The sequence below is a fragment of the Salvelinus fontinalis genome, chromosome 12 (assembly GCF_029448725.1).
Source record: "Salvelinus fontinalis isolate EN_2023a chromosome 12, ASM2944872v1, whole genome shotgun sequence".
NCBI lineage: Eukaryota > Metazoa > Chordata > Actinopteri > Salmoniformes > Salmonidae > Salvelinus > Salvelinus fontinalis.
In genome coordinates, this window is record NC_074676.1 from 48,253,847 (window position 1) to 48,263,753 (window position 9,907).

Below are 9,907 nucleotides of genomic sequence, written 5' to 3' on the forward strand. Positions count from 1 at the left end.
TACACTAAAAGAGACAGATGGTCTGTATGAAACTGCCCATGCAGGCTAATGACAGTAGGCTATATGTGGAGAGTTTGGGAATAACAGACTATGCATCCACTAAAACGGTTCAACTGGTTGTGCAAATAAGAAGTCAAAATCCAATCTGAAAGATCTTACAGTAAACCGTTTAGCGGATGTAGAGGCCTTCAGCGTACAGTTAAGTCTTGAGCATAGCCAGAGAAGGAGCTCTGCAAGCATCAGAAACAACCAGACTATAGACACTTCCCTGGGTGGAATGCCTCTAAAGAGAAGGTAACAATGCCGATTACATTAAGGCACAGAGCTTTACATAGCCTAAAGATAAACCCTGGGCCAGCAGTGTGACTGTACCTTTCAGTGCAGGTCTGAAGAGAGAATAGGACAAACACCAGGCAAGGTACTGAAACGAGACAAGGCTGAGGCAAAAAACAAAATACCCAAAATAACGGTCTCAACAAAACATGACTTACAAGTAGTTTGAATGGTATTGATTCAACGGTCTTGAATAAGACAAAAACAAATTGGTTACCAAAAAAAAGCCAACATCTACACAATAATGCTATACAACTCAAAAAGAACAAAAAGGCAAAGCTTTTGAAATACCATATGTTTTTTGTTTTAGGCTATATTTGTTAATAATTTGAGTTATTCCCATGCTCCAAAAGCTGCAATGACATACTGAGGCTATTCAGGCTGAATAAACAACCTGTGATCCACACTCCTCCTACTGCATCACATGCCAGAAAACAGGGACATTCACTCATCCACTGCACCAAACATCTCCATTTAGCCAACAATTTGCCACAACGACTCACAAGAGGAAATGGGAGGGGTGGTGAAACGGTTTCACGACTGGGGCTACATGCTCTAAAAGGTAAAATAATCATGGAAGTCCTGGCAGAAAGCAAGGACAATGTTTTTTATGGGATATATAGATAGCCTAACACACTATAAGGCTGTGGGAGAGGAAGAAAAGACTGGCAGCGAGATAAAGAGGAATAACTCAAAGTAAAAGTAACTGCACAAGCAATTTATGACTAGCCAAGCCTATAGTTGAAGATAAGAGAAGCCGACAAGACCGAAGTCTCTGGAGTGTATCCAGTATCACTATTGAAGCTGCAAAAGTTGTCACTTAATGCACCATGTCTTAACATATGAACAACAGCTCAAATGCACATTAACCAAAATCTCAGTAGATCCAAAACCGAGTGGACAATTACCCAAAGGCCCAGTCCAAGTCAGGCTGTTGGTGTAGATGGTCCAGCCAGTCAAGAAGGGAGATTGAGTATGTGATTGTTGCTTGCTGTAGTCATATGTGCTAGCAGGCATTGAGTATTTAATTGGATTACCACCCCATTAGGAAAGTAACTAAAGCGTTACCACCCCATTAGGGTAGTAGCTAAGGCATTACCGCCCCCATTAGGGTAGTTGCTAAGGCATTACCACCCCATTAGGGTAGTAGCTAAGGCATTACCACCCCATTAGGAAAGTAACTAAAGCGTTACCACCCCATTAGGGTAGTTGCTAAGGCATTACCACCCCCATTAGGGTAGTAGCTAAGGCATTACCACCCCATTAGGGTAGTAGCTAAGGCATTACCACCCCATTAGGAAAGTAGCTAAGGCATTACCACCCCATTAGGAAAGTAACTAAAGCATTACCACCCCATTAGGGTAGTAGCTAAGGCATTACTACCCCCATTAGGGTAGTTGCTAAGGCATTACCACCCCCATTAGGGTAGTTGCTAAGGCATTACCACCGCATTAGGAAAGTAACTAAAGCGTTACCACCCCATTAGGGTAGTAGCTAAGGCATTACCACCCCATTAGGGTAGTAACTAAGGCGTTACCACCCCATTAGGGTAGTAGCTAAGGCATTACCACCCCATTAGGGTAGTAGCTAAGGCATTACCACCCCATTAGGGTAGTAGCTAAGGCATTACCACCCCCATTAGGGTAGTTGCTAAGGCATTACCACCCCCATTAGGGTAGTTGCTAAGGCATTACCACCCCCATTAGGGTAGTAGCTAAGTCATTACCACCCCCATTAGGGTAGTAGCTAGGGCATTAACCCCCCCATTAGGGTAGTAGCTAAGGCAATTCCACCCCCATTAGGGTAGTAGCTAAGGCATTACCACCCCCATTAGGGTAGTAGCTAAGGCATTACCACCCCCATTAGGGTAGTAGCTAAGGCATTACCACCCCCATTAGGGTAGTAGCTAAGGCATTACCACCCCCATTAGGGTAGTAGCTAAGGCATTACCACCCCCATTAGGGTAGTAGCTAAGGCATTACCACCCCCATTAGGGTAGTAGCTAAGGCATTACCACCCCCATTAGGGTAGTAGCTAAGGCATTACCACCCCCATTAGGGTAGTAGCTAAGGCATTACCACCCCCATTAGGGTAGTAGCTAAGGCATTACCACCCCCATTAGGGTAGTAGCTAAGGCATTACCACCCCCATTAGGGAAAACATCGTCGGATGTGGCAGGACTTAAACTAGTACGGACTACAAAGGGAAACCCAGACGCGAGCTGCCCAGTGACGCGAGCTTACCAGACAAGCTTTTATGCTCGCTTCGAGGCAAGCAACATAGAAGCATGCACAAGAGCACCAGCTGTTCTAGATCACTGTGAAAATGCTCTTGGTAGCCCATGTGAGCAAGACCTTTAACCAGGTCAACATACACAAGGCTGCGGGGCCAGACGGATTACCAGGACGTGTGCTCCGGGTATGTGCTGACCAACTGGCAAGTGTCTTCACTGACAATTTCAACATGTCCCTGATTTGAGTCCGGAATACCAACATGTTTCAAGCAGACCTCCATGGTCCCTGTGCCCAAGAACACGAAGGCAACATGCCTAAATGACTACAGACCCGTAGCACTCACGTCCGTAGCCATGAAGTGCTTTGAAAGGCTGGTAATGGTTCACATCAATACCATTATCCCAGAAACTCTAGACCCACTCCAGTTTGCATACCGCCAAACAGATCCACAGATGATGCAATCTCTCATCATTAAGTTTGCAGACGACACAACAGTGGTAGGCCTGATAACCGACAACAACGAGACAGCCTATAGGGAGGAGGTCAGAAACCTGGCTGTGTGGTGCCTGAATAACAACCCAGCCCTCAACGTGATCAAGACTAAGGAGATGATCGTGGACTACAGGAAAAGGAGGACCATCATCGGTGGGGCTGTAGTGGAGCAGGTTGAGAGCTTCAAGTTCCTTGGTGTCCACATCATCAACAAACTAGAATGGTCCCTACACACCAAGACAGTCATGAAGAGGACACGACAAAGCCTATTCCCCCTCAGGAAACGAAAAAGATTTGGAATGGGTCCTCAGATCCTCAAAAGGTTCTACAGCTGCAACATCAAGCGCATCCTGACTGGTTGCATCACCGCCTGGTATGGCAACTGCTCGGCCTCTGACCGCAAGGCACTACAGAGGGTAGTGTGTACGGCCCAGTACATCACTGGGGCTAAGCTGTCTGCCATCCAGGAACTCTACACCAGGCGGTGTCAGAGGAAGGCCCTAAAAATTGTCAAAGACCCCAGCCACCCCAGTCATAGACTGTTCTCTCTACTACCGCATGGCAAGTGGTACCTGAGTGCCAAGTCTAGGACAAAAAAGCTTCTCAACAGTTTTTACCCCCAAGCCATAAGACTCCTGAACAGGTAATCAAATGGTTACCCGGACTATTTGCATTGTGTGCCCCCCCCCCTCCCCAACCCCTCTTTTACGCTGCTGCTACTCTCTGTTTATCATATATGCATAGTCACTTTAACTATACATTCATGTACATACTACCTCAAATCAGCCCGACTAACCGGTGCCTATATATAGCCTCGCTACTGTATATAGCCTGTTATTTTTCACTGTCTTTTTACTGTTGTTTTATTTCTTTACTTACCTATTGTTCACCAAATACCTTTTTTGCACTGTTGGTTAGAGCCTGTAAGTAAGCATTTCACTGTAATGTTTAGACCTGTTGTATTCGGCGCACGTGACAAATACACTTTGATTTGATGCTGACAGATTGTATCTGTTTTGAATAAGGGGACTTTGGCCCCTGTTAGGCTGGCTGTCTCCTTTTATAGTGGGGGGACTGGGGCGGTTTACTGGCTGCCCTGGTTACTGAGCAGCTGGTCCACTCCCAGCAACATGTCATGTAGCTCCTCCTGTGATTTACAGCTTAGATTGTTTTTTAAATACCTGCCTCTATCCCGGCAGAGTGCACTGCAGACACATGGGATGGTGGGTGGGGGGGGGGGGGCTGTCAGTGTCACTGTGTGTAAGTTTGCATTCCTGTGAAATATTGAAGCAGTGCTTTTGCATGGTTGGAGTCTGATTGAGTGCGGTCTTAGTTCCAGCATCCGTCTGTGGTGGTAAATAAACAGCCACGAAAAGTATAGCTCAAAACTCTATGCAAATAGTGTGGTCTGCATTTTAATCACAAGATACTCTACTTCAGACGAGCAAAATCTAGAGACTTCCTTAGATTTCATGCACCAGCTGTTTACAAATATGCACAGACCACCCCCCTCGTCTTACCGGGGTGTGCTGTTCTATCTTGCCGGTGTAGCGTATATCCTGAATATCCATGTCATCATTCAGCCATGATTCCGTGAAACACAAGATATTACAGTTTTTGATGTCCCGTTGGTAGGATATTCGTGATCGTACCTCGTCTAATTTATCGTCCAATGATTGCACGCTGGCGAGTAATATTGACGGTAATGGCAGCTTTCCCACTCGCCTTCTGCGAATCCTTACGAGGCACCCCGCTCTGTGTCCTTTGTACCTCTTCCTCTTGCAAATACAGTGCCGCAAAAAAGTATTTAGTCAGCCACCAATTGTGCAAGTTCTCCCACTTAAAAAGATGAGACCTCTGTCATTACGTTTGACCTCTGTCATTGCCAACAAATGGTATATATCAAAGTATTGAGATAAACTTTTGTTATTGACCAAATACTTATTTTCCACCATAATTTGCAAATAAATTCATAAAAAATCCTACAATGTGATTTTCTGGATTTTTTTTTCTTCATTTTGTCTGTCATAGTTGCATAGTTGATGAAAATTACAGGCCTCTCATCTTTTTAAGTGGGAGAACTTGCACAATTGGTGGCTGACTAAATACTTTTTTGCCCCACTGTAACGGGGATGTTAGCCTTGTCGGGTGTTCGGAGAATGTCCTGTGCGTCCTGCTTGTTGAAGAAAACATCTTTGTCTAATCTGAGGTGAGTGATCGCTCTCCTGATATTCAGAAGCTATTTTTTGCCGTGAGATACGGTTGCAGAAACATTATGTACAAAATAATTTACAAATAATGCAAACACATAATAGCACAATTGGTTGGGCGCCTGTAAAACTGCTGCCATTTCTTCCGGCGCCATTCAGTCATCATTGGCTATACAGTAATAATGGTGCTAAAGCTTTGTTATTACTCCATTAGGCAACTATCCCCTAATATATACACACATTCCAATTCGTTCTAATTCCAACTAATTTGTATTAGGTATTTTTGATTAATCATTCTTGTATAAGGTTATACTGGTTGTCCTGTGAAATGAGATAAAGCAGACATTGACACACCACCTGATTCTCTGCTCCCCCAGCCAAGCTCAGCACCACCCTGTCAGGCAGCACTCCACTAGTGTAAAACACACACTCCCCTCCACAGCTGGCCTGCCATTAGTCAACCTGTTGGCCGGAAGAGGCTAGGCAGCACGGCTTCCATAGTGGAGCACTGCAGCAATACAGTAGTAGTAATATCACAGATGCCCAGTTGTGATGGCCTGAGCTAGCATGCGCAAGTGTGAGGACTGATGGTGGGGCGAGGTAATGCTTGATACCAGAGGAGAAAGTAGCTATGTCTTGGTGACTGTAGGAAGATGGGCTGCAGAGTGAGGAAGGTGCAGCTATGGCCAACTATTTAAAGCTGCGAGGTCACACTGACTCCTCCTCCTCCTCCCCGCCCACCCCCCCCCCCCCCCCCCTCCTGCTATAAATTAGGCGGGACACTGGGCTTTGGAAAACATTACTAGTTGAAACCATTAACTGACCTCACATAAATAAACGGCCTGCTGGCCAGGGAAAATGGACAGCACCAGTACCACCCATGGCATTGCATACACAGTCCCAGGCAAATGAAAACATTGACTCATGTCTATCATTAGTGTCCGATGGAGAGTCCAAGAGGGGGCATGTAGTACAACGTGCCTTTTGTATTTGTCAACGAACGTCCATCCCTGTTCACTTCCAGTCAACATAAGAAGGCCTATGGCCTCCTGATGCTTTCCAGAGAGCTAAAACACTCTCACTGTTGTCACACTCTCACCTCATGGACAGTTTTGTTTGCTTCGATCATAAGGAGTGAAAAGCAGAAAGGATGTTGTCAAAATGCAGTGTCAAAGTCCTTTTAGTGCTGCTGAGAATGCGCTACCTTTCGTTCAGTGACCAAACAAGATTGAAGATGGGGAGAATGCCACGTGTGTGTATGTACACACACACACACACACACACACACACACACACACACACACACACACACCTCTCCAGAACTGATGAAAAGAGTAAAATGGGCCCAAGGGGTAGTCTTCGTCAAAGGTTTCTGCAATCCACTTGGAATGTTATGCAAACGTTAGTTTCCTATTCTTCTTGAATGCTCTCATTTTCCAACAGAAGAGTATTTGTTTGGTTGTGTTTTGCATTAACAGATGAATACACAAGCAGTATTCAGTCAGCTGAGTTAAGTTTCTCAGTGTTACGAGAACAACAGCCTGTGGCGAAAACATTGATGAATGGTAATGCAGTGTCCACAACATAATAAGAGGGCACACGCTTTCTGCCATAACCTCCAACCAAGGCTGGCGACTAAGGAGAAGTAAAGGCAATCAAAACTTTCTCTCAACGTAATTTGTATAATTTTGCCAGATTGTAGATTACCTGGATGATAGATAAATATACATGCAACATGTAAAGTGCTGGTCACATGAACTGGATTAAAAGAGGACAGAAATGTTCCTTATGCACAGAACTCTTATTTCTCAAAAATGTTGTGCACAAATGTGTTTACATTCCTGTTAAAATGATTTCTCCTTTGCCAAGATAATCTATCCACCTGGCAGGTGTGGCATATCAAGAAGCTAATTAAACAGATGCACCTTGTGCTGGGCATTTTTGTCACACAACACAATGCCACAGATGTCTCAAGTTGAGGGAGGGAGCATGCAATTGGCATGCTGACTGCATTACTGTCCACTAAAGCTGTTGTTGGAGAATTAAAATGTTAATTTCTCTACCATAAGCCTCTTCCAATGCTATTTTAGAGAATTTGGCAGTACGTCCAATTGGCCTCACAACCACAGACCATGTGACCACGCCAGTCCAGGACCTCCAGATTTGGCTTATTTAACTGCGGGATTGTCTGAGACCAGTCACCCGGACAGCTGATGAAACTGTGCTGTCAGAAAACATCTCAGGGAAGCTCGTCGTCCTCACCAGGGTCTTGATCTGACTGCAGTTCTGCGTCGTAACGGACTTCAGTGGACAAAGTCTCACCTTCAATGGCCACTGGCATGCTGGAGAAGTGTGCTCTTCATGGATGAATCCCGGTTGCAACTGTACCGGGCAGATGGCAGACAACGTGTATAGCGTTGTGTGGGCGAGCGGTTTGCTGATGTCAATGTTGAACAGAGTGCCCCATGGTGGCGATGGGGTTATAGTGAGGGCAGGCATAAGCTATGGACAACAAACACAATTGCATTTTATCGATGGCAATTTGAATGCACAGAGATACCGTAACGAGATCTGTGCCATTCATCTGCCGTCATCACCTCATGTTTCAGCATGATAATCCACGGCCCCATGTCGCAAGGATCTGTACAATTCCTGGAGGCTGAAAATGTCCCAGTTCGTCCATGGACTGCATACTCACCAGGCGTCACCCATAGAACAAGTTTGGTATGCTCCAGATCAACGTGTACGACAGCGTGCTCCAGTTCCCCCAATATCCAGCAACTTCACACAGCCATTGAAGAGGAGTGGTGCAACGTTCCACAGGCCACAATCAACAGCCTGACCAACTTGCAGTAAATAGTGTTCACACCAGATACTGACTGTTTCCTGATCCACGCCCCTACCTTTTTGTTAAGGGTATCGGTATTCCTAGTCATGTTAAATCCATAGATTAGGTCCTAATTTATTTATTTTAATTGACTGACTTCCTTATATGAACTATAACTCACTAAAATCTTTATTATTGCATGTTGCGTTTAAATTTTTGTTCAGTGTAGATATCAGATGAATGTGCTAAGTTCAAAGAGTCTTTACAGCAATCAGATGGGAGTTATCATGGGATAGACAATCTCTGGTGGGGAAGGAAGCAAGCTCCATCTCCACTGGAGTGTGAAGACGCTGAGCGAATGTAATATCACTGGTGTTTGCCAGGCTGAGCAGCCCCTGACCTGCCGAGCAAGACAGACTTTCTAATCCGCCAACGGTCAGTCCATCTAAGTGCTGCTACTGCTGATCTGCTAGATAAAGCCTCTCCACACGCAAACATGTAGTCCCAGGGCACCGCCGTGTTGCTAACCACTGTGGCCCAGCATGCCAACAGCAGGGAGGAAGCCCAGGGAAAGACACACACACCTAACAGTGAATAACATGAGAACGGGAACTGGAAGCTATCGGTGGTTCCAATGGCTCAGTTGGTTGGAGCATGGTATGTGTGGGTGTGATTCCCACATGAGTTCTCTAAGTAGCTTTGGATGAATGACCATATAATTATTCTCATTCAAAGCAACGTTCTCCTACCATTTAGAATGTTTGACTAATTTATGCTTATGATGTCTTCTGAGAATTGTGATCGTCATGGGATGTAACAGTGTGTTGCACAGAAAATGTGTAATGTTTATTTTTTTTCATCTTGTGTTTTCAATTTCACAGCTGTCAAGTTTGAAAAGTGGGTCATGAACAGCATTCACACAAATATTCAATGGGACTCATTTAATAGACTGACGGAAGAAACAGTCAAAAAGGAGTCGGAGAACATAACTAAAAGAACAGCAGGCATTCACGTGTGAGTCATAAGTTTGAAAGAATGGCACGGGGTGGTGGTTCAGGGGTGATGAGGATTTCAGCTGTTCCCTCAGCTGCCTAACACACCCAATTCCATCTTGGAAATGTACCCCATAAAGAGGAGTTTCTGGTACCAGTCTGTTCAGCCAAGGCAGACTGACTTGAGACTATGGATCCAAGCAATGGTGCAAGAGCAGTTGACAAAACGAACAGTGTATGAAGCATCTAATCTTCAATAGGCTTGAATTTTTATTTAACAAGGCAAGTCAGTTAAGAACAAATTCTTATTTATAATGACTGCCAACCAAAAGGCAAAAGACCTCCTGCAGGGACAGGGATAAAAACATCACGACAAAAGACAAAACTACATAAAGAGAGACAAATTACCATTAACATCATCCCTTCAACCACTTTTACATGCCTTGTTAACATACAGTGCATTCAGAAAGTATTCACACACTGACCTTTCCAACATTTTGTTGTGTTACAAAGTGGCATTACATTGATTTAATTGTCAATTTTGTCATCGATCTACACAAAATACTAATGTCAAAGTGTAAAAACATTTGTAAAATTTTTTAATAAATATTGATTAGATTAGTAGTCTATACAGGTAACAACCGGATTATGCAACATTTGCCCATTATTATTTTCAAAATTCTTCAAGCTCTGTGAAATTGGTTGTTGATCATTGCTAGACAAATTTCAGGTCTTGCCATAGATTTTCAAATAGACTGAAGTCGAAACTTCAAGTCGGCCACTCAGGAACATTCACTGTGTTCTTGGTAAGCAGTGTAG

At 44.4% G+C, this 9,907-nt stretch overlaps 1 protein-coding gene across 3 annotated transcripts in view; it reads right to left on the minus strand.

The window, feature by feature from the left end:
- The window catches only part of LOC129867528 (microtubule-associated protein 1B-like), a 54,351-nt gene that overhangs the window by 10,156 nt on the left and 34,288 nt on the right, over nucleotides 1–9,907 (minus strand). Inside the window, exon 1 of one of the 3 annotated variants that reach the window (XM_055940993.1) lies at nucleotides 492–738. The exons of 1 other annotated variant lie outside the window; for it this stretch is intronic. The gene's annotated coding sequence lies outside the window, so the exon portion shown is untranslated. Of the gene's footprint in view, nucleotides 1–372; nucleotides 739–9,907 lie in introns of those variants that run through there. One more of the 3 variants, XM_055940992.1, reaches the window with a different exon arrangement.